The 23,081-nt window shown below is 44.2% G+C and overlaps 1 long non-coding RNA gene across 1 annotated transcript in view; it reads right to left on the bottom strand.

Annotated features, from left to right (window-relative positions):
* The window catches only part of LOC138526789 (uncharacterized), a 498,216-nt gene that overhangs the window by 113,985 nt on the left and 361,150 nt on the right, over positions 1-23,081 (bottom strand). The window contains exon 3 of the long non-coding RNA XR_011283731.1: positions 5,116-5,213. This is a non-coding gene — a long non-coding RNA (uncharacterized lncRNA). The remainder of the gene's footprint in view (positions 1-5,115; positions 5,214-23,081) is intronic.

Raw genomic sequence — 23,081 nt, 5'->3', positions numbered from 1 at the left:
AGTGCCAGTAAGACGGAAATTCTCCTCATTGGCACACCTGCACCCTCCTTTCCTGTCACTCTCTCGCCGGCCTCCCTTGGCCCTCTTCCTGCTCCCACCTGTGAGGCTAAGAACTTCTGGGTCATCTTCGACTCCACACTTTTCTCTTTACATCTCTGATGTCTCTAGGAAGTCAAACTACCAACTTCACCTCCTCAGAGGTATTCTTCCTTTCCTCTCCTTCCCCCAGAAGCTCACTGTCTCTAGAGCTCTGGTTGCCTATAGGCTAGACTACTGCAAAAGCCTCTTTCTAAATCTGCCTGCGTCTACTCTCCGCTCTCTGCAACTCACCCAGAACAGGACTGCAAGACTTGTTCTTGGCCCCAAGCCCGGGGATCGTATCTCTCCAGCACTGAAATCTCTGCATTGGCTCCCAGCGGCTGCAAGGTTTAAGTTCAAGACCCTCTGCATTGTCCACAAGGCCTTCAAAGGCCTGGGTCCTCAAAACCTACAACTCTCTCTTCGTAAATTCCTTCCTACTCAAGCTCTTCACTCCTCCACCTCCAACTCCCTCAGAGTCAGTCGCTTCTCCAAGCAACAAGTTTGTGGAAGATCTCTAACTTCGGCTGGGGCTTCCCCCTGGAACAGCCTCCCTGCCTCTCTGAAAACTTGAGGAGAACCATCTCCGGTTCTGGAAGCACCTCAAGACCTTCCTCTTTGCTTCTGCCTTCTCGCTTCCTCTCCCCTGCAGATTTCCTGTCTGAATGTTAAATTGATATTTGTAGGCTGCCTGAGGAGTGGTCTGTACAATGTGGAAATGCTAGTAGATGGAGGGGTGGGCAAGTTAGTTGTGTGAAGAAGAGATGTGGGATTGATGAAGGCTCCTGTTCTTGGAGTTTAATATTATGTTATGTTATGTTATTTGGCATGTGTATAGCGCTCTATATATCATTGGTATGACCTAAAAGCGCTGGTAGGTTGAACGCCCTCGGGGAACGTAGTCCAAACAGTTGAGAGTAGGGTGTCATAGAGTGCTTGGATGCACCAGTTATGTGTGCAGCCGATGTAATTGCCTGATGGCAGCTGCATTTTAGCAGTAGGTGGTGTGTTAATGATGTTGGTACAATGTGTGCAGTCTGGCGGGTGGACACCAAGACTGGGTTCTGGCTTTGTTAGGCCTCTAGGACGCTTATGTGTGCATCTAGTCTGGTTTGACGTGGGATATATGTGCATTTTATTAGAATGATCAGGTGTTCATGGGGTAATGTTTGTATATGAGCAGCTAGGTTGAATTCATCGAGGGGTGTAGCTGCACTCTAATTAAGTGATGGTGTAGAGTATAGAGTAAGCATAGTGAAATGGGAGGAGAGTGTTTGCATGGAGTTTTGATCTTCTGCATTTCAGGCATGCAGTTGCTTAGCAGCAAACTAATAGGCACGTTCAGTGATCACATGTTCGGGATCTCATTGAGCATTAGTCATCGGGTTGCTAGGGTTCAATCGCTTCAGAAGGTCATGGCTGGTATTACAGAAAGAATCATGTTTTTAGAGCTTTGCCCAACGTCATATAGTCTTGGGTGTGTTGAATATGAGGGGGAACTGAGTTCCACAGAGATGGGGCCAAGGTTGAGAAGGCAGATCCTCTGATCTGAACAGAGTTAGAGGTTGGAATCATTCAAGGGGGGCAGTGCTTGATCTTAGGGTGAGGGATGGGAAATAGGGTTTTATATTTTCTTGTTGGTATAATGGGCCAGTCTTTTGCACTGCTCGGTGAGTGATGCATAGGGTCTTGAAGGTGGCCCTTCGTCCAACTGGGAGTCAATGGAGGGTTCAGAGAACTGGTGAGATGTGGTCTCTTTGACCCAGGGCAAGGAGCAGTTTTGCAGCAGTGTTTTGGGCTCTTTGGAGTTTGTTGAGTTGGTATGCCGGGGATCCTAGTTATAGGGAGTTGGCATAGCCCAGTCTTGACATCACAATAGAGATAACTGCGGAAAGTCGGTTCAGGTAGGAGAGGTAGGGGAAAATGTGTAAGAGAAGTTTGAGGTGTTAGTGACAGCATTTTGACATGTTGTGATCTGATGGGAGAGGGTCAGGTCTGAGTCCATAGTGCAGCCTAGGTTTTTCATTGTATCGGGCGGGGGGGCGAGGGATAGGGGTCATGGGAGTGCATCTGGTAGTAGGGCAGATGTGGTTAGATGGAACCATTACAGTCACTGAGAGTTTAGGTTGTGACATGTTGTTCATTGGGAAATGGAGATCATACTGTTCTCGGTTTCATTTTGAAATGGTTATCAGCTTCATGTTTGAGTTTTGTGGCTGATGGGAAACAGTAGGTCAAACAGATCGATCAAGAGCGCAGCAGCTATGAAAAAACCCTTCTCACTAAACTTACCAATCAATAATCGGGAGACAGCCGATCTAAGACTCTTCCATATTTATAAGTAGAGCAGTCAGTGCAGCTCTAGAATTGTAACCAGCTCACGCAAACTAGGTTCATGTCCCATTGTTGGTTGTGACAACTGCGCATCATTGCAAAACATTTTCAAAATGGTGGTGCATATATTTTCGTGCGCCAACCTGTAGACATTCCCAGTCAACCAGCACCTTAACATTTTTTTAAATGAAAATATAAATATGGCATTGCTGCTCAATCTACATTCTCTGTACATTGTTTGTGTTCTACTTTTCATTGTTTTTTTTTAACACCTCACTTGTGCAGTTGTGTGCCAGAAAACGAATGCAATACATTTCTATTGAAGCAAACGTTCTACATACATCCGGTCAGGACAGAATAGGCAAAGCATTGAAGAGCTTGATGAGAAAGCTCTAGCTGAAATTTGTTCCTGGATCGCTTGCGTTTGACGCTTTATCAGACTAATGCAGGTGGTAGGAAGCAGCATTGACTTTCGTCTCTGTTCCTATGAGAACAAAAACACACTTTAATGACAAGTAATATTTTAATAACTGATGTGTAATATTAAGCGAGTTCTCTGTAACCCTTTCGAAGGCCTGCTCGTATTTCACAGAGGAATGTTCTAAATGAATTAATATCCCTCCGTAAGAAGTGGAAATAGAGAAATGTGCTCAGCTGTATGAAATCACTCGAGCAAGAACACAATAAAAATACTTTCCTCCCGGAGCTTATATTTTAAAGGTCACTTTAAAGAGCACTAGGATGATATTAAACGAATAATGGCAACAAATACATGAAAAAGAAATGAGTGTAAAGTTGCGATTTTAGGTAGGCATCTGTGGTCACTTCGAGTGGATGATTAATGCAGGCCTATATATTATCATTATTTTGTATATATATATCATAGCAAAAAGGATGGTGTACAATACGCCACACATTTTCGGAAATGGAATTTGACAGACATAATGTGCATATGTAGTCTTCGACTATAACGTTTTCCAAGTAATGTGCACCAAGCCTTCAAAAATGAATAACACTTCAACTCCGTAATAGTCAGGAGTTATTCCATACACACCCCAAAACATGTTCAGGATTGCAACAGCCTGCCCTCCTTTGCAGGGCACTTTTGGTTCCTCATTGGTATACCCCCCCACTTTTCAAGTTTAATTTTCAGAAAAGAGTTGTGGAATGTAAAAATGTCCTTAGAAAACCCCCTTCATCTTATTTTATTGGATTTCTTTGTCTCTATTATGCAATACTTGCTGAAAACAGCTAATGCCAGGCACGGAAGGATGCTTCTAAAATTCAGACTTAATTTGTTTGACACTAAAAGAAGCTTAACCCTGGGATTCCGAAGAACAAATGAGACAGACAATTGTTGATTCTGTAACCAAAATCCTGAAACCATAAAACATCTTACGTTGTTTTGCCCCAGCCTAAAGGACCTGAGAACTTTGCACTTGGGCCAAGTAGTCAACCAATATGACACCTTATCTGCAGAAGAGATGTGGCTTAAATTTGCCAATCCAAGAGAAAAAGATGTCTACGGTTTGACAGATTTTCTGCAAGCACTTGAACGGAAGCTGACTATTCGAGATCCGGTGAGCCTAACCCAAGGTATGGAAACTACCTGAGAGGCAGAGCAGTCGATAAGCAAGCAAGTGGAGAAATGAAATCAATGGACACCGCCCAGAGGAAACCTTAAAAGTATGAGAACCATCTAAAAACTGTTAGGCTGATTAGAACTGGGATGGTTTTTGCATACAGCCGGTCACTGAGATAATTGTTTTGACCCCCTTTGTGTTTCTCCGTTGAGTGCTTCGTGTCACTGTTGTTATCCTCTTCTCTGCCTCTTTAAGATGATGTAAGATAAGGTTTTCTTTTCTTTTTTTTCAGAAGTTTGTATAAACTAAATGAAAATAATAATAAAATATATATATATATATATATTTATTTCTGTGGACAGTTTGACGTTATAATGTGTTTTCTCCAGTTGAAGTAAGGTAATGGTTGTTTTTCATATTGGACTTTCGAGCATCCACATAAGAAAAGGTGCTATCTTGCAGAAACTCGTGTCAAAGTCTTTCAGACACATCTGGCTGTATAAACTGTTTATGTTCAGTATGGACAAATGAGCAATAATGACAACACGATGGGAGGGATATTTATACTCCTCAAGGATGGTACATCATGTGATGGGGTAGCTGCAACTTGATATCAAAGAAGGACTAAACATGAATAACAATAATATTTGCATTTATTATATGTGTGATGCAACATAGCTCCCGATACTGCTTTCTGCCATAACCCTGAATATGCAAATAATAACCCTGAATATACTAAATCGTTTGAGCTCTGAACCTGGTTCCCAGCCACCCCTCCCCAACTCCCCAATTTCACATGGTGTCCACTTTCGCCTCCCCACTCTAGCCTCGTGCCATTTTGTTGTTTTTCCTCTTCCTAAAGGCATTTTTTCAACTTTCTGTTTTCAAATATACGCAAATATTTAGAAAATGTCCACATACATCTCTTGAATCGAACAAAGACACATTTTTCATTTCTGAAAAGCCACTCTGTTGCAAAGCATCATGGGAGATATAGCTATAATTTCAGGAGAAGTGGGCACCCCCTTCTCCGTCAAACATTTCAACATCTAGTGGACGGAATAACCCCGGACCCACCCCGGAAATCGAATCAATGCTTTGTGCCCAAGTTGCTTCATACCTGTCCAATTTCGTCCAGTGGTTTTGCCTATGCGCTGGAACAAAATGTTGACTTCTGCTCTATGAGAAAATAAATGGGGTGCTAGGAAGGCCCAAAACCTGCAACAAGTAAAAATCAATCAGAGGGACAAAAATAAGTGCACAAGTTTACAAGAATAACAAAAATGTAATACATACAGTAATACTGTTTACCAGCAGGTTACTGCACCAGCAAACAACAAGTCTCATGGTGTGGTGACCGGATATACCTGCAGCTCCGAGCTGCTGGTAATTCTGGCACCACACCACCAAAAAATTCCAGTATTACCACCACCAGTAATACTGTTGTTGGTAATACCGGCGAAACCTCTGTTGAGTCCTATGTGACTCCATAGAATGGGGATTAATACCACTTACCGCCAATTGCAAATTGCTGGTAAATCCAGCAGAGCAAGTGGCGGTAACAGTCATTCCATTTGGTGGTATCCTGGTGGATTTACAACCAGGATACCACCAATCATGTAACGAGGCCCATAGTTTTGACATAGTTTCAACCCCATTTAAATCCTTATGCAGCAGTCTATTCACTCCAATTTTTCGATCAACTCCATCAGTTCTATCCACTCCATCTGTTCCATCCACTCCTTCTATTCTATCCACTCTTTCTGTTAAATCCACTCCATATGTTCCATCCACTCCTTCTGTTCCATCCACTCCTTCTTTTCCATCCACTTTCTTAATTTGTACGTAGTCTCACATTTGGAGCATTGGAACTGCATCCCAACATCCCCCCCTGTGTTACTTCTCTAACAATCTCCCCCGTTAATTCCATATCTCTCAAATCTTGCTCCCTTGCCCAATTATTTATATCTTTTGGTACCCATACTGGTTTATGTTTCTAAAATTCCCTTCCCCTTTGCATAATTCCAAGGACTACATCCTAGGAAGTTGCAATCTTCACCTCTTGTGGGATCTACATAACATTCAATGTTGTTTTCTGGATCTGGGGATGGTGACCAAAGTGTGCCTCGGGGGCCAATTAGATGATCAATCCTTACCATTTTTGGATTGTTCATGTAACCCATTTATCTGACTGGAAGCTTTAATGTGTGAAATGCCAAGTGTCATTACCTGTTCTTAATGTAAGCACTCTTGTTTAATTACCAGGGGACAGATAGCAGGCCACTATTATTTGATATGTGCAGTAAATCAATATCATGAGGACCAGGACATGGGAGAGCAAGTTACATGTCACTGTTAACCAGGGGGGCATCCATGAAAACAATTCAGCTAACCGGTCTTATTCTCTGTCAATCCCACCTTCCTTCTCCATACCAGTTTGCAAATTATGAAGTGCTTGTATTGCAGTCCTTAATGAGCCATTGTTCATATTGTTAGGTGTCACATATGTGCAACATGTGGCGCCAATCTTTTTTACAAACCCCCCCTTCCATGGATGTGAGGACAGCCAATCAAAATCTATTTTGTAATGTCATTATTCTGATTGCCCTAAGCTCTTCCCACACATCATTGGGCTATGCTCAGTTACATTTGCTATCTGGACAATGTTCCAGTGCACTATCTGAAGCCACATGGCATTAGTGGCTGGTTGTATACTGGGAAGTAAATATGATTAACCAAAACATTTGAGTTCTTGAAAAGAGACTGTGTTGAACGGCTACTTCCTGTAGGGCATTTTCTACTTCTTGGGAGAAAAAATTGCCTCTCTTTCCGCAAGACAAAGTCACTGACCTTTTCCTTCATAACAGGCTGAAGGGTACTGGTGCTGGCTTGGGACATTGTGTAGGGACAGTGAGGTGTTTTTTTTAGGAATTAGCAGCACTGGTGAATGGATAACGTTCCAGGATACGGATAGGAGGAAGTAGGCCTTATCCCCACATTGCCAAAACAGGACCATGAGAGATGCAGTTCCATCCTGTAAGGCTGGCATGACACTGTTCACTGACAATTCTTGTTCTGGCTGTTGGTGTTGTTTCTTTGCCTCTGAAACAGAATGAATATCAAGTGTGTTTCTGTGCCTTATCAAGTTGTTCATGATGTTGCAAACGTGTCAATCTTTTTTACATGAGAGTTCTGGATACTTTGGCAATGCTTCTGCTTTGAACACAGCTCGCCACTTCACCCATTTGTTGTACTAAAAATGTTCTCCCTCTATTTGCATCTGCGGTTTTGGTGTGCATTTTATATACTTTTGTCCCATCTTCCATTCACAGGTGGCCTTATCCACTCTTTCCAGTGTTACCTGAACCGTGTGTCCCTGGAATTGCCATTGTGCTTTGCATAGAACCAGGTGTGCTAAACATTGCACCTCTAATGGTGACATTCTCCTCCAATATTAGTATATATACTGTCTTGCATCTGAACATCCCTGTCTGGTCATGCCATCTCTACTGGTTCATGATACATTAACTTCATTAGTTCCATACCTTCCTCTAGTCCCAACATCCATAGTCATAATCTTAGAAGAAAGAAAGAAAGAAAGAGAGAAAGAAAGAAAGAAAGAAAGAAAGAAAGAAAGAAAGAAAGAAAGAAAGAAAGAAAGAAAGAAAGAAAGAAAGAAAGAAAGAAAGAAAGAAAGAAAGACAAACAGAAAATTCCTATAATGCATTGTTTAGTTCTTCTGCTTTTCCATATTCATGCTTCTAAGATTTGCCAGGACAGTTCTGCTCTTGTTCGGCCAAAAGGGTACTTTGCATCCGCACCCTTGCTCATATTTTCCATTTAATTTTGAATGCTTGTTTTTTCCTCAGTGTCCTCTTTGTGTTCCAGATTGGAATTGGTTCTATTATTGCTGTGAATGTCAGAAAGGTGTATCCAAAATCACAGTCATCTTATTTACTCAGCGGTGGGGGTTGAATAAATCACTTCATGTGGGCCTGAGAATTTGGGATTCCACCACTTCCTGTTGTAGGTGTGGATGTTGTCTTAGGTATTAGGCAGGTAGTTGGGGCACGCTGAGTGGAGGCTTGGCAGGCCTGGCATAGGCACACAAAGAACCCATAACAAATCCCTCCTTTCATTCCTTCCTAGTGTTTGTAGTAAATTCCTGGTTACCACTTCCTGTTGCCAAACAGGAAGTGCATGATAGCTCATGAGCTCTATAGTGTTTGGGTGTGGCTGGCTATATAAGCCACACCCAAGATTCTTCCAGTGCTTTGTGTTGCTTACTGTGAGCTGTATCAGCAACACACTTGCCGTGCTCTGGATCAGCCAGCATCTGCTTACCTGCTCCGGATAATCCTGTTTCTGCTTACCTGCTCCGGATCATCCTGCTTTACTTACCTGCTCTGGATCATCCTGCTTCTACTTACCTGCTCCGGATCATCCTACTTCTGCTTACCCGCTCTGGACCATTCAGCTTCAGCTTACCTGGTTCTTATTCCACGCCGCAGCTATCTCCGGTCTAGAGGGAACTTCTACACCGGCACCTGTAAGAACAAAGAAGAACAGCATTAACACGCGCACATCAGTAACACTGCGCATACTCACTGAATCTTCCTGTGACGCTGGAATCCAGGTTAATTGCACGAGCGCACAAACCCCTGTAAGAAAGAAAAGACATTATTCATTGCGCTCACTCCAATAACGCAGACACTTATTTCACTGCGCTCTCTCTCTTTACGCGGTGCATACTTACCAAAAGCCTCTGTGCAAACTTACCTAACCACCAAGTCTCCAGTAGCGCTGAACCCAGACTTGAGGGCTAATACCACATCATTTCTCCTGCAAGGGAAAGGGAGAGACATTACCAGGCGCACTCGAATTGAAGGCGCTGTGCAAACCTACCAGCAGCTAGCTTCTACACGCAGCGCTATTCACCCACAAAAATACCAGCAAAGACAATACAGACAATTTTGGACACTCAACATTCTCTGCATAACGTTCACTTGTGGGAAGGACTTTTTAGCCAGTGAAGAAACTGGCACCTTGAACTCTCGGCCTCGCTGTGAAGGCATAAAACAGCGTTTGGCATCGGAACTCAGCCTACAGACATTGGCACAAATCACATGAGTGATTCATGCCCCTGCAAATGCAAGATGGAGTGCACACCCTACTAAAGATCAAGGTATTCCTCCGCGTGAAACAGGGGAAGTGAAGACTTGGGGTCAAGGGAGGCTCGTCCATCGCTCCTGCAGAGACACAGGTGAGTGTGACAGAACACAAAGCCATCCTCAATACCTCTGTTCGAGCAATGGAAACCTCTGAGGTAGACCAGCTTTCCCTATTGTTAGGTGAACTACAGGCCGAGGTGCATGCAGCCCGCTCAGAGACAAATGCCTTAAGGCGCAAACTGGTAGTCAACAGGTACAAAACAGATGATTCGGCAAGACAGCTCCTACAGACCCAAGCTGGTCTAGCACCCCTACCAGGTGGAGTTCCACAGGGGCAGCCTACTTTGGCACCTGTAGCCACACCCGTTCAGGTATTACTTCCAGGCAACATCCCTTTAGCACCCCCGGAACGCTTCTCTGGGTATCCCAAGAAATTTGGAGCGTTCATGAATCAATGCCGGCTACATTTCATATGCAAACCAGACACCTTTCTGAACGACCAAGCTAAAGTAGCTTTTGTCCTCTCCTATTTAGGAGGGCATGCGGCGGACTGGTCTGTCCCGTTAGTGCTTAGGGATGACCCTTTACTGTGAAATGATTCAGGTTTTCAGCGTGAACTGGAAAAAACTATTTGCCCATCAGATTTGAGGTCAGGCCCTGGATGATGAGCTTCTCTCTCTGCGACAGAGTGGTCAGGATATAATCTCATATGTTGCCACATTCATTCGCTTAATAGCCAAATCAGGTTGGCCAGAGGAGAAACGAATAACGTTATTTTATTGAGGACTGAGAGGAGAATTAAAAGATGTCTTGGCGCAAGTAGTTAATCCTCCCAAAGATTGCAGTGAATATATCGACCTAACTATGCAACTAGACTACCGGTTACAGGATCGCAAGGCCGACCGAACCATATCAGAGCATAGACCAGTGTATGTCCGACCAAAGGAAGCGTCCCATCGACAGGCCTCAGAAATACACTCAGAGCCCATGCAATTGGGTGTTCTCAGGGGACCACTCACCAAGGCGGAGAGAGAAGGGAGGCGTCAGGAAAAACTTTGCTTATATTGCGGCAAATCTGGTCACTTCCTCTGGAACTGCATGATTAAACCCCCACGGAAGACAATGGGGGTACTAGATAACATAGGGGAAGACACAGGTGTGTTAGCGGAAAACTCCAACGCCCGGCAGATGTAGAGGTCGGTCTGTCGAGCCAGGAACAGAGCACTCAGATCTCACATTGTATTCCTGTAGTGTTGGTAGACCCTTCACAGTCCACCCGAATGCATGCCCCCAAGGCTTTCAGAGACAGTGGGGCTATTGGGAACTACCTGGACATAAACACTGCAAAGACCTTGGGATTAGCATTCCACCGTAAGGACACCGCAGAAAGCGTGTGTTGGGACCAGTAACACAGTATACTTCCACCATCACCTTAATCTGCCAAGATGGCCACAGAGAAAGTATTAGATTCGACCGTATCGCTGCACCCCAATTCCAGCTGATTCTTGGGATACCGTGGCTAGAGACGCACAACCCAAAGATAGATTGGCGAGCTCAAACCTTACTCTTTTCCATGGAATGCGCCTCTTGTTACGACATCAACAGGATTAAAGGAAGCCCATTGTTAGCTTCACAGGAAAAGATAGGAGGTTAAGGCTTGGTGGCACTTTACCAGAGGAATACCAGGAGTTCCAGGATGTGTTTGCGAAGGAGCAAGCTAATACACTACCACCACATCGAGTTTACGACTGCCAGATCGACCTGCAACCAGGGGCACAAGTGTCGTGCAGCCACATTTATGCATTAACCCAGGAAGAAAACACTCATCTACGGACCTTCTTGGATCCATACCTGGGCAATGGCTTCATTAGACCATCTAAGTCACCAGCCTCCTCCCCACTCTTCTTCGTACTGAAGAAAGAGGGGGACTTAAGAATGTGTATTGATTACTGGGCCCTAAACCAAGTCACCAGAAAAAATAAGTACCTGTTACCTCTGATACCAGTACTCATAGACCAGGTGAGACAAGTGAAGATTTTCACCAAGCTAGACTTAAGCGGCGCATATCACCTGGTACGCATGAAGAAAGGGGACAAGTGGAAGACTGCGTTCCTTACCCACTATGGCTTATATGAATACCTGTCACGGCTCGCTCCCTTCGCTCCTGTTCCCGCCACTTGGGGGCATGTTTTGGGGTTTCTTCCCTACTGGACATTTCCTCCGAACCCTATGCTACTGTGTCCTGATGAATTGGGAGCGCTAAAACCTTATTTCCCAAATTACTTCCCTTCCGGATCCATTCCAGGTTTTTGGCAGCCAGCATGCTACTGCTACTTTAATCAAATGACTATGCTTCCCAGAATGCCTGGCTCACTGCCTCACCTCCTCCCTTGCAGGACAAGGCTGGGTGGAGGAGAGGCAACACCTGTGGCTGCAGGTGCAGCAGGCGACACGCCTGAGGGGTGTGCTCGTTAAGCAGCTTTAAAAGCCTCAGTCTGCTTCAGTCCCGCGCTGGTCATTGTTGCAGCGTTCCTGTCTTGACTGGTCCCTTGTTCCTGGTTCCTAGTTCCTGTGCCCGGTTTCTAGTTAGTGTTTCTTGTTCCTTGTCCTGGAATCCGTATTTGTATGCCTAATTGATTTCTGCCTTTTGGAAATCCCTTTCTCCCTTTCTCTGTCTGCAGGCAGCCTTTCTCTGAGCTTTCCTTTTTGCTGTAGCCCAATTGCCTGTGTTCACTGTTTCCTAGAAATTGTCCTTTGCTACTGAAAGACTTGTTGCATTAATCTTTCCTTTACAGGTTTAGTTTCCTGCCTTTTCACCTTGGATGGGTGGGAAGGTTTCCCTTTTGATATCGTTTTCACTGCTCCTGATCCTTGCCTTCTATTGGGATCCATGCCATGTTTTCCTTTACACTTTTACATTTATTTCCTATTTTATTATTAGGTGTGGGAAGCTGTTGTAACTAGCTCCTGTGTGATTATCTTTTGTTTTCCACACTGTACTATTCCTTCTTGCCCCTTGACTTGGGTTTAGGTATTTAGTTATCCTCACTCTTTGCCTTTACTGCCTTCTGGGTTCTTGTTTGATTTACAGGGTTGTGGGTTAGTACTGACTTTTGAGTGGTCTTTCCGGTCCTCGTGAATACGGACATCCAAGTGGTCTTTCCGGTCTTCGTGAGTACTGGCATTCATGTGGTCATTCCGGTCCTTCTGAGTACTGTTTCCAAATTCTTTATTCAGTACCGTCTAGAGTGTCAGTTTACAGATTCTGTCCCTGCTTGCCCTTTACGTGGGCTTAGCGCTGTCAGTATCTGTAATAGCATAGTGGGTAAGGAGTTTGCCGACTTTCCTTTCAGTCATAAGGAGGTTCTAAGTGCTTACCCTACATTCCTTTTCATATAGTGGTATACACGAGTCTTGGGTATTGAATGCACGTTGTTATATTCAAGGTTGTTTACTGTGTATTTTGTGCACATTTCCCCTGCCATATCCATCGCTTGCTTCCTTTCCTGACAATACCAGGTCATGCCCTTTGGGCTTTGCAATGCCCCAGCTGCGTTCCAGCATTTTATGAATGATGTGTTACGGGAACTCCTCGATGCCTGCGCAGTCGTCTACATCAATGACATTCTGATCTACTCCACCACTCCCCAAGAGCACGAAACCCACGTGCAAGCTGTACTCCGCAAACTGCGTGAAAACCAACTGTATGCAAAGCTAGAAAAATGCTTGTTTCGCGTCACTGAGGTGGAGTTTCTGGGATATGTACTGACACCACAGGGGATCAAGATGGACAATAGAAAAGTGGAGGCAATCCTCACAGTCCTCACCCACGTCTGTAAAGGGAGTACAGAGTTTCCTAGGGTTTGGAAACTTTTATCAACGCTTTATACTAGGATTCTCACATATTGTACATCCAATAATGTCCTTGCTGTGCAAACACGGATAGTTTGAATGGAAACCAATGGGGAAAAGCTTTCCGAGATCTCAAGGAAAAATTCACCTTAGCCCCGATTCTGCAACACCCACAGCCCGATTTACCGTACATCGTGGAAACGGACGCTTCAAGCATTGCCATGGGGGCCGTATTGTCTCAACAAAATCCTGAAACTGGATGCCTTCACCCCATTGCCTTTTGGTCAAGGACATTTTCCCCAGCAGAATTAAACTATGCAATTTCTGAGAAAGAACTCCTAGCAATCAAAAGCACACTGTGTGAATGGTGACATTACTTACTAGGAGCAAAACACAACATCACAATAATAACAGATCATCGGAACTTGCAATACTTACGCTCAGCAAAAGCTCAGTCTTCTAGGCAGCTCAGTTGGGCCCTATCCTTAATGGAATACCACTTTGTAATCACCTATCGCTCCGGAGTTAAGAACGGGAAAGTGAATGCGTTATCTCGCATTGGCACAGTAGAGGAAGTCTACAATGCCCCTAACCCGATGGAGATCATACCCCGCCATAACATTCTCAGCCTCTGCATTGGCCCATCTCTGTTAAATACTCTGCAGGAAACAATAAAATAAAATCAGTCTGAAGAAGGGAGATCAGTTCACCATTCAAGACAAACTACCATACTACCAAAACCGCCTCTACGTTCCAACTAAGGATCTGGAACAAGCAATCATATCAGACTACCACGACTCGCTGTTAGAAGCCCACCCGGGTATAGCCAAAACCATGAAGAAAGTAAGCAAATCTTATTGGTGGCCAACTTGGCGAAAAGATATTGCCACCTACATAGGCACCTGTGAGGTGTGTGCACAATACAAAACATCCAGGCAAAAACCAGCCGGCCTCCTTCAGCCAATCACCATTCCGCCAGTGCCCTGGCACACAGTATCAATGGACTTCGTCACTGATCTACCTCCCAACTCAGGTTATAATACCATCCTCGTAGTAGTGGACCTCTTCTCCAAAATGGCTCATTTGATAGCTCTAAAGGGTATTCCCTCAGCTCACACCCTGGCTCAGGTTGTTCTAGACCGAATCGTCAAGTTACATGGATTCCCTACCATAATTGTTTCTGACAGAGGCAGCCAATGTGTATCTCGTTTTTGGAAAAAATGTTGTGCCCTGGCAAGTGTAGAAGTCTGTCTGTCTTCTAGTCACCACCCTCAAACGCACGGCCAAACCGAGCGCATGAACCAGACCATGGAACATTATTTGCACTGTCTATTACACCAAACAAGCTAAAGCTGGACATAAATTCTATGGATGGCAGAGTATGCCTACAACAACTCAACACAGTCATCAACCCAAGCAACACCCTTCTTTACTATATATGGTTGAAATCCCAGAACATCGGTCTACGATCCGCCAGAAAAAATTGAAATGCCTGCAGTAAAGAATCTACATGCCAGAATCATGAAAGCAGCCAGAGAAGCCAGCAGGAACCTACAGCAAGCCAAAGAAACACAGAAAAGAAAGGCTGATCGCCATCATCGAAAAGCCCCAGATTATCAAGTGGGAGACTCTGGCTGGCAACTAGACACATTGCTTTAAAGGGTCCCAAGAAATTTCAGCCTAGATACATCGGCCCGTATAAAATAGAAAAAGTAATTAATCCAGCAGCCATGAGACTGGTGTTACTTCAACATATGCATTTACATCCCGTATTTCACATGTCACTATTAAAACCAGCACACCCAGGAACCTGAGCTTCCACACCCCCCACACCCATACAAGTGGGTGAAGAAGCACCAGAATATGAAGTAAAGAACATATTAGATTCCAAACAAGTATGAAAGACCCTGTATTATTTGATTGACTGGAAGGGGTATGGACCCCAGGAAAGATCATGAGAACCCAGCACGCACATGCATGCCCCATCGGGAACATCCTGAGAAGCCAAAGCACTCATACACACCATTGGGAGGGGTCTTGAGGGGGAAGACTGTCATGGGTATCAGGCAGGTAGTTGGGGCAAGCTCGGTGGAGGCTTGGCAGGCCTGGCATAGGCACACAAAGAACCCATAAACAATCCCTCCTTTCATTCCTTCCTAGTATTTGTAGTAACTTCCTGGTTACCACTTCCTGTTGCCAAACAGGAAGTGCATGATAACTCATGAGCTCTCTAGTGTTTGGGTGTGGCTGTCTATATAAGCCACACCCAAGATTCTTCCAGTGCTTCGTGTTGCTTACTGTGAGCTGTATGAGCAACACACTTGCCATGCTCTGGATTAGCCAGCATCTGCTTACCTGCTCCGGATAATCCTGTTTCTGCTTACCTGCTCCGGATCATCCTGCTTCTGCTTACCTGCTCCGGATCATCCTGCTTCTGCTAACCTGCTCCGGGTCATCTTACTTCTGCTTACCTGGTTCTTACTCCACGCCGGAGCTACCTCCAGTCAAGAGAGGACTTTTACACCGGCTGCTGTAAGAACAAAGAAGAACAGCGTTAACACAAGCACATCAGTAACGCTGCGCATACTCACCAAATCTTCCGGCTATGCTGGAATCCAGGTTAGTTGCACGAGCGCACAAACCCCTGTAAGAAAGAAGCGACATTATTAATTGTACTTGCTTGAATAATGCAGACTCTTATTTCACTGCGCTCTCTCTCTCTATGCGGTGCATACTTACCAAAAGCCTCCGTGCAAACTTACCTAACCACCAAGTATCCAGTAGCGCTGAACCGGACTCGAGGGATAATACCACATCATTTCTCCTGCAAGGGAAAGGGAGAGACATTACCAGGTGCGCTCGAATTCAAGGCGCTGCACACACCTACCAGAAGCTAGCTTCTACACGCAGCGCTACTCACCCACAAAAATACCGGCAAAGACAATACAGACAATTTTGGACACTCAACATTCTCTGCATAACGTTCACTTGTGGGAAGGACTTTCTAGCCAGTGAAGAAACTGACGCCTTGAACTCTCGGCCTCTCTGTGAAGGCATGCAACAGCGTTTGGCATCTGAACTCAGCCTACAGACATTGGCACCAATCACATGAGTGAATCGCGCCCCTGCAAATGCAGGATGGAGTGCACATCCTACTAAAGATCAAGGTATTCTTCCGGTTGAAACAGGGGTAGTGAAGACTCAGGGTCAAGGGAGGCTCGTCCATCGCTCCTGCAGAGACACAGGTGAGTGTGACAGATGTACACCTTTTCTCATGGATAGAGTGGTGGTTGCAGGAGTTTTTTTTGTTGCTTGGGTGCGCTGCAGCCTGTTGGTGCACTTGTGATGTAACCTGATGCGATATCATTCTTGCAAATGTTGTTAACTCCCTCAGGTACCTCCCAAACTCTTCACCCAGAATCACAACACTTTTCTGAGCACCTGACACTGAGTAGGAAGGACTGGCATATGCATCTGCCAACCTGTCACCACTGCATGAGGAGTTAGGTGGTGGTCCTTGCTTGGCTCATTGCACAAGCTGAACAGTGCCAGAGGCAAAAAGTGCATCCGACCTTTCTTCAGAGAATGACATACGTTTGCCATTTTCAACTTTAGTAAACCATTCTATCTCTCTGTTAATTCTGTTGACTTGTGGATGGTATGCAGTGCAGAGCTTGTGCCTTATGCCCAGTAGTTTGGTGATCTCTCAAAAGAGTTTGTTTGCAATGTGAGGTCCATTGTCGGATCTCTAGGTATTGCACATTCCCCATCTTGAAAATCCTTCTCTAAACAAAAATATTGCAGCCGATTTGGTTTCCATATAGACACAGGGGCAGTCTCAAACTATTGCGAAAATAGACAAACAAAAACAATCATATAATGAAAGGTACTGCACCTGTTAATCATGTCAATCAAATTGACATGGAGCTCCTTGAAAGGTCCTGAAGGGTGGGTCAATGTTGCTTTCAAAGTCTTCAAAGTGTGACCTGTGTGGTCCAAGTGACACGTTGTGCAGTTGGCCATGAATGTCTGTGCATGTTCTGATAATTTCAGGACAACTCAGTCCTTGCTAATATCTGCAGCAATCCGCTGCTTAGAAGCATGGGTGGGGTAATGCAGCTGTTCCATGGGGATGGCAAGTAATTTGAAAGGCATCACTACTTTACCTGTAATACTTTGTCTCCATACCAGATCTGTGGATGACAATGCACATCTTCTCTTGACCCGCAGGGTCTTTCCTCTACAATGTGAGCCATAGACAATGAACTGTACAGTTCTGATAACTTAATCAGTCAAAACACGTTTTATTTGGTGTAAAGCTGTAAAAGCAAACACAAAATATAATGAGCTACATTATAAATTAAATCACTATCACTATAAATACAATTATAAGAATACATATATTATTCATCTATCTAACTCATTGACATCTACATAAAAATTATACTGGCGTGTGATCAATGAATTAGGAAGGACATTGCTGTTAACAATGACTAAAATCATATAAAAAAATTGATAAACTGATCAATACACAAAGAATAAAAACTTCACATTTGAAGAATGTTAAAAATATCCAATCAAGCTACATGTGAACAGTGAACAGGTTAAAACCTCCTGTGATAAAAGGAGGAAATTTGCGATCTTTCTAAAGGGCTAGTTCTGCAGGGTGCTGACTCTATAAAGCCATGCATGAAATCCCTAATTGAAAAAAACAAAACACACCATCTTTATGTCAGTTGTCGGCTTAATTAATGCCATTGCCTGTTTGACACTTCAGGCGTTTCCTAGGATAAACAATGGTTTCTAGTATTTTGCCTTTAAATCCTTATCGGTATTGCAAAATAGCAGAAAATGGACTGGAGTTTCAAATTCAAATCCACAAACTGGGCTGGCACTTTCATTATTCGCACTGCAGCATTTAGTAAAGGTTGCAGTATATTAAATTTAAATTTCACAAAAAGCATTTGAGCCAAGAGTGGTCTAACCACATCAAAACATTTCTCAAAACCTAAAATTCATTTTACATGAAAGATATTCAGTGCTTGATTGCAATAAACTGGATGCCTCGACCATACACCTCTGCGAGTAGCCAATTTTTGCCATTTTTACACTGTTCTTGTCGGTTTTATCAATGGTATGCAGGTAACACCATAAAGAGTCTACATTCAGGTCACAGAGAACAGCTTTCATATGATTCAACCATGGCAACAATGTTCACCCTGCTAAACTCATAACATGTATGAGCACATCTCCAGAACCTTATCCAGGAGAATACAAGGCCGCTGCCACTATGTGGTGCAGGTCCAGCTCCAAGTGAATCAATGTATTTGGATATGCAATAGAAAGCATTAGCAATTTCTTCAAAAAATATTATCTGCAATACTTAGTTTAGTGTGGTTTGCAAAGCACCAAATGTTGGCCCCATATAGGGCAACAGCTTTTGCCTGAGCCCTACATAGAGCAACTACCGTCAAGATAGCCCCTTTTCTGAGGTATTGAAACATTTGAAAATTGCACCGCTATATTTGCCGAAATGAATGCACACCATATCTATTTGGGCTAACCAATGGACATTTTCTGAGAAGCACACCTAGATAGTTGTAGAACTTCACTTGTTCCATTACGCAGTTATATGCACCTATAATAAGCTTTTGCGCCTTTGAGTACCTGGGTTTTGATATTCCCTTTGTTCCCCTTGAAATTAAGTTCCTTGCATTTATTCAAACAATTATTTAAGGTAACTCTCAGGTCCATGGGTGAAGTTGATAGGATGACTGTGTCGTTGGCGAAGGATACCGCTGGTACTGATTCACCCACATGCTTAAGTTGGTCCAGGCAAAGCTGTATTTACCTCATCAATGTAAATAGAGAACAGAAGGGGGCAAGGACATAGCGCTGCCTCACCTCTCTGTTCACAGAGAAAGATTCTTTGGTGGCTCCTCCCAGATTTCATGGACAGAAGCATTATTCTGGGAATACAATTGCTCTATGATGAGCAATATTTAGCTTGGAATCCCACTGCATTCTAAAACATGCCACCATGTATTCCGGGGTACACCATCAAGGGCTGTTTTGAGGTCGATGAAAATGGCATAGCATTTCAAATGTCTCATTGTCACATATTTCTGTACTATTAAGCATAGCCGAAACCTCTGGTTGATTGTGTTCTCCCATCTTCAGAAACTGGCGTGAAGGTGGTCAATTATCTTGTTGGCATCAGCCCACGCTTGAAGATGCATGAGAACCACTTTAGCACATGTCTTAACTGCGCTGTCCAACACAGATATCGGTCTGTAGTTACCGGGTACTCTTTTCCACCCTTTTTATAGATGGTACCATTGTGGCATCCCTCCAAGAGGGGAGAACAGTATTCAGGTGAACGAAAGAATTGAATAACTGCCAGAGGATAGGGGCCCAAATAATGACTGCATCCCCATGCAAATCTATTGGGATGTTGTCTGGGCTGGGTGTCTTCCCCCCATGCTGCTGTTTTGGTGCTTCCTGCACATCAACTAAACTAAGCTCAAAGGGATGCCCATCAGTGTGGGGTGCCAGCTCTAGCTCTATTGAGGTGGGCAAAATCCCTGAAATTGAGGGATCACTCAGGCTCGCCCCAACTCACTCAGGCTATGACAATTGCTCTCGTTGTAGGACAATGATCAAGGTCTTGTTTCCTTTTGGAAAAGACAAATATGCTGCCTGTTTGGCAGTTGATTCTGCGGCTGCATTGACTTGGGAAATTGGGTCTCTCCCCTTAGGATGGGTGACACATTTTACAAAGGCCACTTAGCTGGGGCATTTTAGGGCATCAATTAGTCTGGAAAGTAGGGCTGCATGTTGTACAGGGGACCCATCGGACCTCTTAAAGACCCTCCTTTGCCACTTGCGTAAGCCTGAACGCACTGTGGATGCAGCATACCCTGAATCTGTATTGATGGTGACCTCATCATCTTGTGACATTTATAGATTAACCATCATAAAAATAATCACCATACATTCCAGGGGACCCTTATGCCCTGAATATGACACCAGCCCCCAACTCCATGTATTCCCCTGGACCAGGACAGCCCCAGATTTTCCATAACTCATAGGCCATTGCCTCAAGCTAGGAAAAATCCATACAATAAACAACCCTCAACACAGTGCAGCCCCTTACAAAGCAAGCACCTGCCCAAGCAGAGCCACATCTATGGGAGCAGAATGCTCTGCCACAAGGTACTGTAACACATTATATAGGAGTACGTGTCTTAGGGAACAATCATTTCCTGCTCCTGGGGACAAGCACATACCCACAATAGGACAGCACAAAGGGAGCGCTGAGATGTCAAATCATGTCAGTCACCCCCAACCCAGAAGATGAACCAAGGGCTTGAGTGAGAATAGGAAATAGGATTCTTACCTTAATGGTAGACACATGAGTTACCAATTCCTGTATAAGGGAAGTGAGGTTTCCTTTAACCATCAAAAGTATCGAAACACAGGGATTCAATGGGGCTGTTCTCACAGTTCCATTCACAGAAGACTTACCCTTAACCGTAGGGGGAGAAGGAAGCATTAACACCCTTGCTATTATACAGACACCCCAGTTAGCCTTCAGTGGGGAGTCCCCTGGCAGCATGTGGTAACATACAGGTATGATCTTATCCCATGACTCTCCTGTCTCTTGTTGCCACATTTCCAAAATCAAGTGAATATATAAAGATGGGTCATCATCTGGTGGCATTGTGCATGCCATAATTGACCCTATATCTGGCTTAACTGGGTATACGCCCCTCAGTGCCTTCCACACATGGGGTTGACAATTATTGAATGGAGCACCATCGTCATGTGTGTCACTCACCAACCGTACCCCTGGGTACCTGGCCCTTTCCAAATTGGTACTCTGCTCTCCTATTATGGTTCAAAGCAAACTCTTCATGTCTCCCCCTGCTAACATAATACGTGTTGTCTGTTTTTCTAAGGCATAAATCCTTTTACTTGCTCCTGCTGTGATCAATGTTAATGTCTTCATTACGTTGTTCCTGCCCATGTGTGGCCAGGGCATGTAATGTGATCTTCCTGCATCTTTCTGTAACAAGGGGAACAGTGTCCCCATCTGCTTCTTCTTCTGAGGGAATTCCCAGTTCTCATCCCTTTTGCCACTGTCATGTAGCAAGGACCCAGTCTTAGCCGAGCATCCCATGGCATGACCTCCCTTTGCTCTTCATCCATTTCCCGCTCCTCTGCCTCCAGTTCTCCCTATCTATTGAAGAACACTGAGTCATAGTCTACACAATGGTGATGTTTCTCCCTCTGTGATCTACCCTCTTTGTTTCCCTTCGCTGTTGGGTCTTCTTCATATGTCTCTATTTTGACATTTAATGTCTGTTGTATCCATTTTGAGGAATATCTGCCCTGCCTTCCATGTGTCAGTGTCTATCGCTGGGCATTGTTTTCCCCATTCATTTCTATGCATCGCTCTTCTCAGATCCTCCTCTGTTTTCTGTTTCATCGCTTCTAGGTCCCTGCATACTCTATTCACTGGGCCTCATTACAAGTTTGGCAGTTGCCTTGCCGGTAAAACCATCAGGCTGCTGCCGAATTTGCGATTTTTTTCTAGCACCCGCGAATGGGCAATTATCGGGTCATTACGGCTCTGCCGTACCCAGTATTTGCCCATTTGCGGGTGCCAGAAAAAAAATGCTCCCCATTTCCATTGAGCCCTATAGGGCTCAATGGAAATGGGTATGGGGAGGTTGGATGCACTAGCACCATTCAGAATGGTGCTGCTGCATCCGACATGCTCTGTTCGCGGGTGCCCCTGCGTATCCCAGTCCTGGCAGTCGACAAGGCACCCGCGAACAGAACTCGTAGTTTGCCTGTCTGGTAACAACGCTACCAGAAAGCTTACCGGTACAGTTGTTACTGGACCGGCAAACATATATTGAGGCCCACTATCTCTATTATGTATGGATCTCGTGCTTTATCATTGTCTACATTTTCTTCTAAAATTCTTGGTTTCGGGTCTGTGTGGGGCAGTTAATTGGGATTTGTATATCCAGTGGCAGGTTGCCGAGGATATGTTCCGGTTGTGGGTGGGGCACTCGGCTGCGCATTCTGTTATATCTTCAATCAACTAATCACACCTTTATTTCAAACTGCTATAATAATTGGCACAGACTTGACATCATCACCTTTATAGCAGCAGCTACAAGAAGTGTAACATGATAGCCACGGCTGCCTGAGGAGCCATTATGGTTGCGGCTACAAACACCCACCAAAATGTATGATGTCTCATATGTCTGGAAATAGTCATGGCTACAACAATGATCATTATGTAGGCATATAATCGATACAATAGGTGCAAAAAACATAGGAGATGATTGGATGCCATTTTACCCACGGTTTACCATGAAACCAATATACTGTGTTGAATCCACGGTAACCCAACTTTTCTGAACTTCAAAAACACAACTTTACACGGGTGAACATGTTCAAATGACAGCAGACTAGAGGTGGGGAGATGGAAAACTATGGTATGCAGAATTGAAGATCCCAAGGTTCATTACAAAATGATTATAAATTGAAGGAAAGTAGCAATAGTCATGGCTATAGGCTTGGCTATACCCTTGACTATACACCCCAGCGGAGAATATTTAAGAAACGTGAAAATTCACATTTGAAATCTTCATTATAAAGCAATGTTCTGAACTGCTTCTTAAAAGTGGTAACAGAGAGTATCCTATATTTGAGAGCAAAATTGCCATCCCTCCAGACCTAGGCACAGTCGTCAATTTCCCTAGCAGACCTCACATCCAAAATATAATCTGACATAAAAATAAAATGTAGAAATCTACAGAATGGTTATGTGAGTGTGCTATGGTAACGCCAAATAACAGCTTGGCAGCCGTGATCAATAAGACGCTAATTTATTCTTTCGGGGGAGTCCAAATGGAGTGCAAATCTGTTAACTCAGTGGTACAAAGTGTTGATGCAGTCCACAACCCTGTTGAGCTCTTGAACACTTTAAATTCTCCTGGTCTTCCGGAACACAAACTTCTTCTCAAAGTGGGAGGACCTGTGA

This window comes from Ambystoma mexicanum, chromosome 14 (assembly GCF_040938575.1).
Source record: "Ambystoma mexicanum isolate Mex_15411 chromosome 14, UKY_AmexF1_1, whole genome shotgun sequence".
Taxonomy (NCBI): Eukaryota; Metazoa; Chordata; class Amphibia; order Caudata; family Ambystomatidae; genus Ambystoma; species Ambystoma mexicanum.
This window is presented reverse-complemented; position numbering and strand designations above follow the sequence as displayed.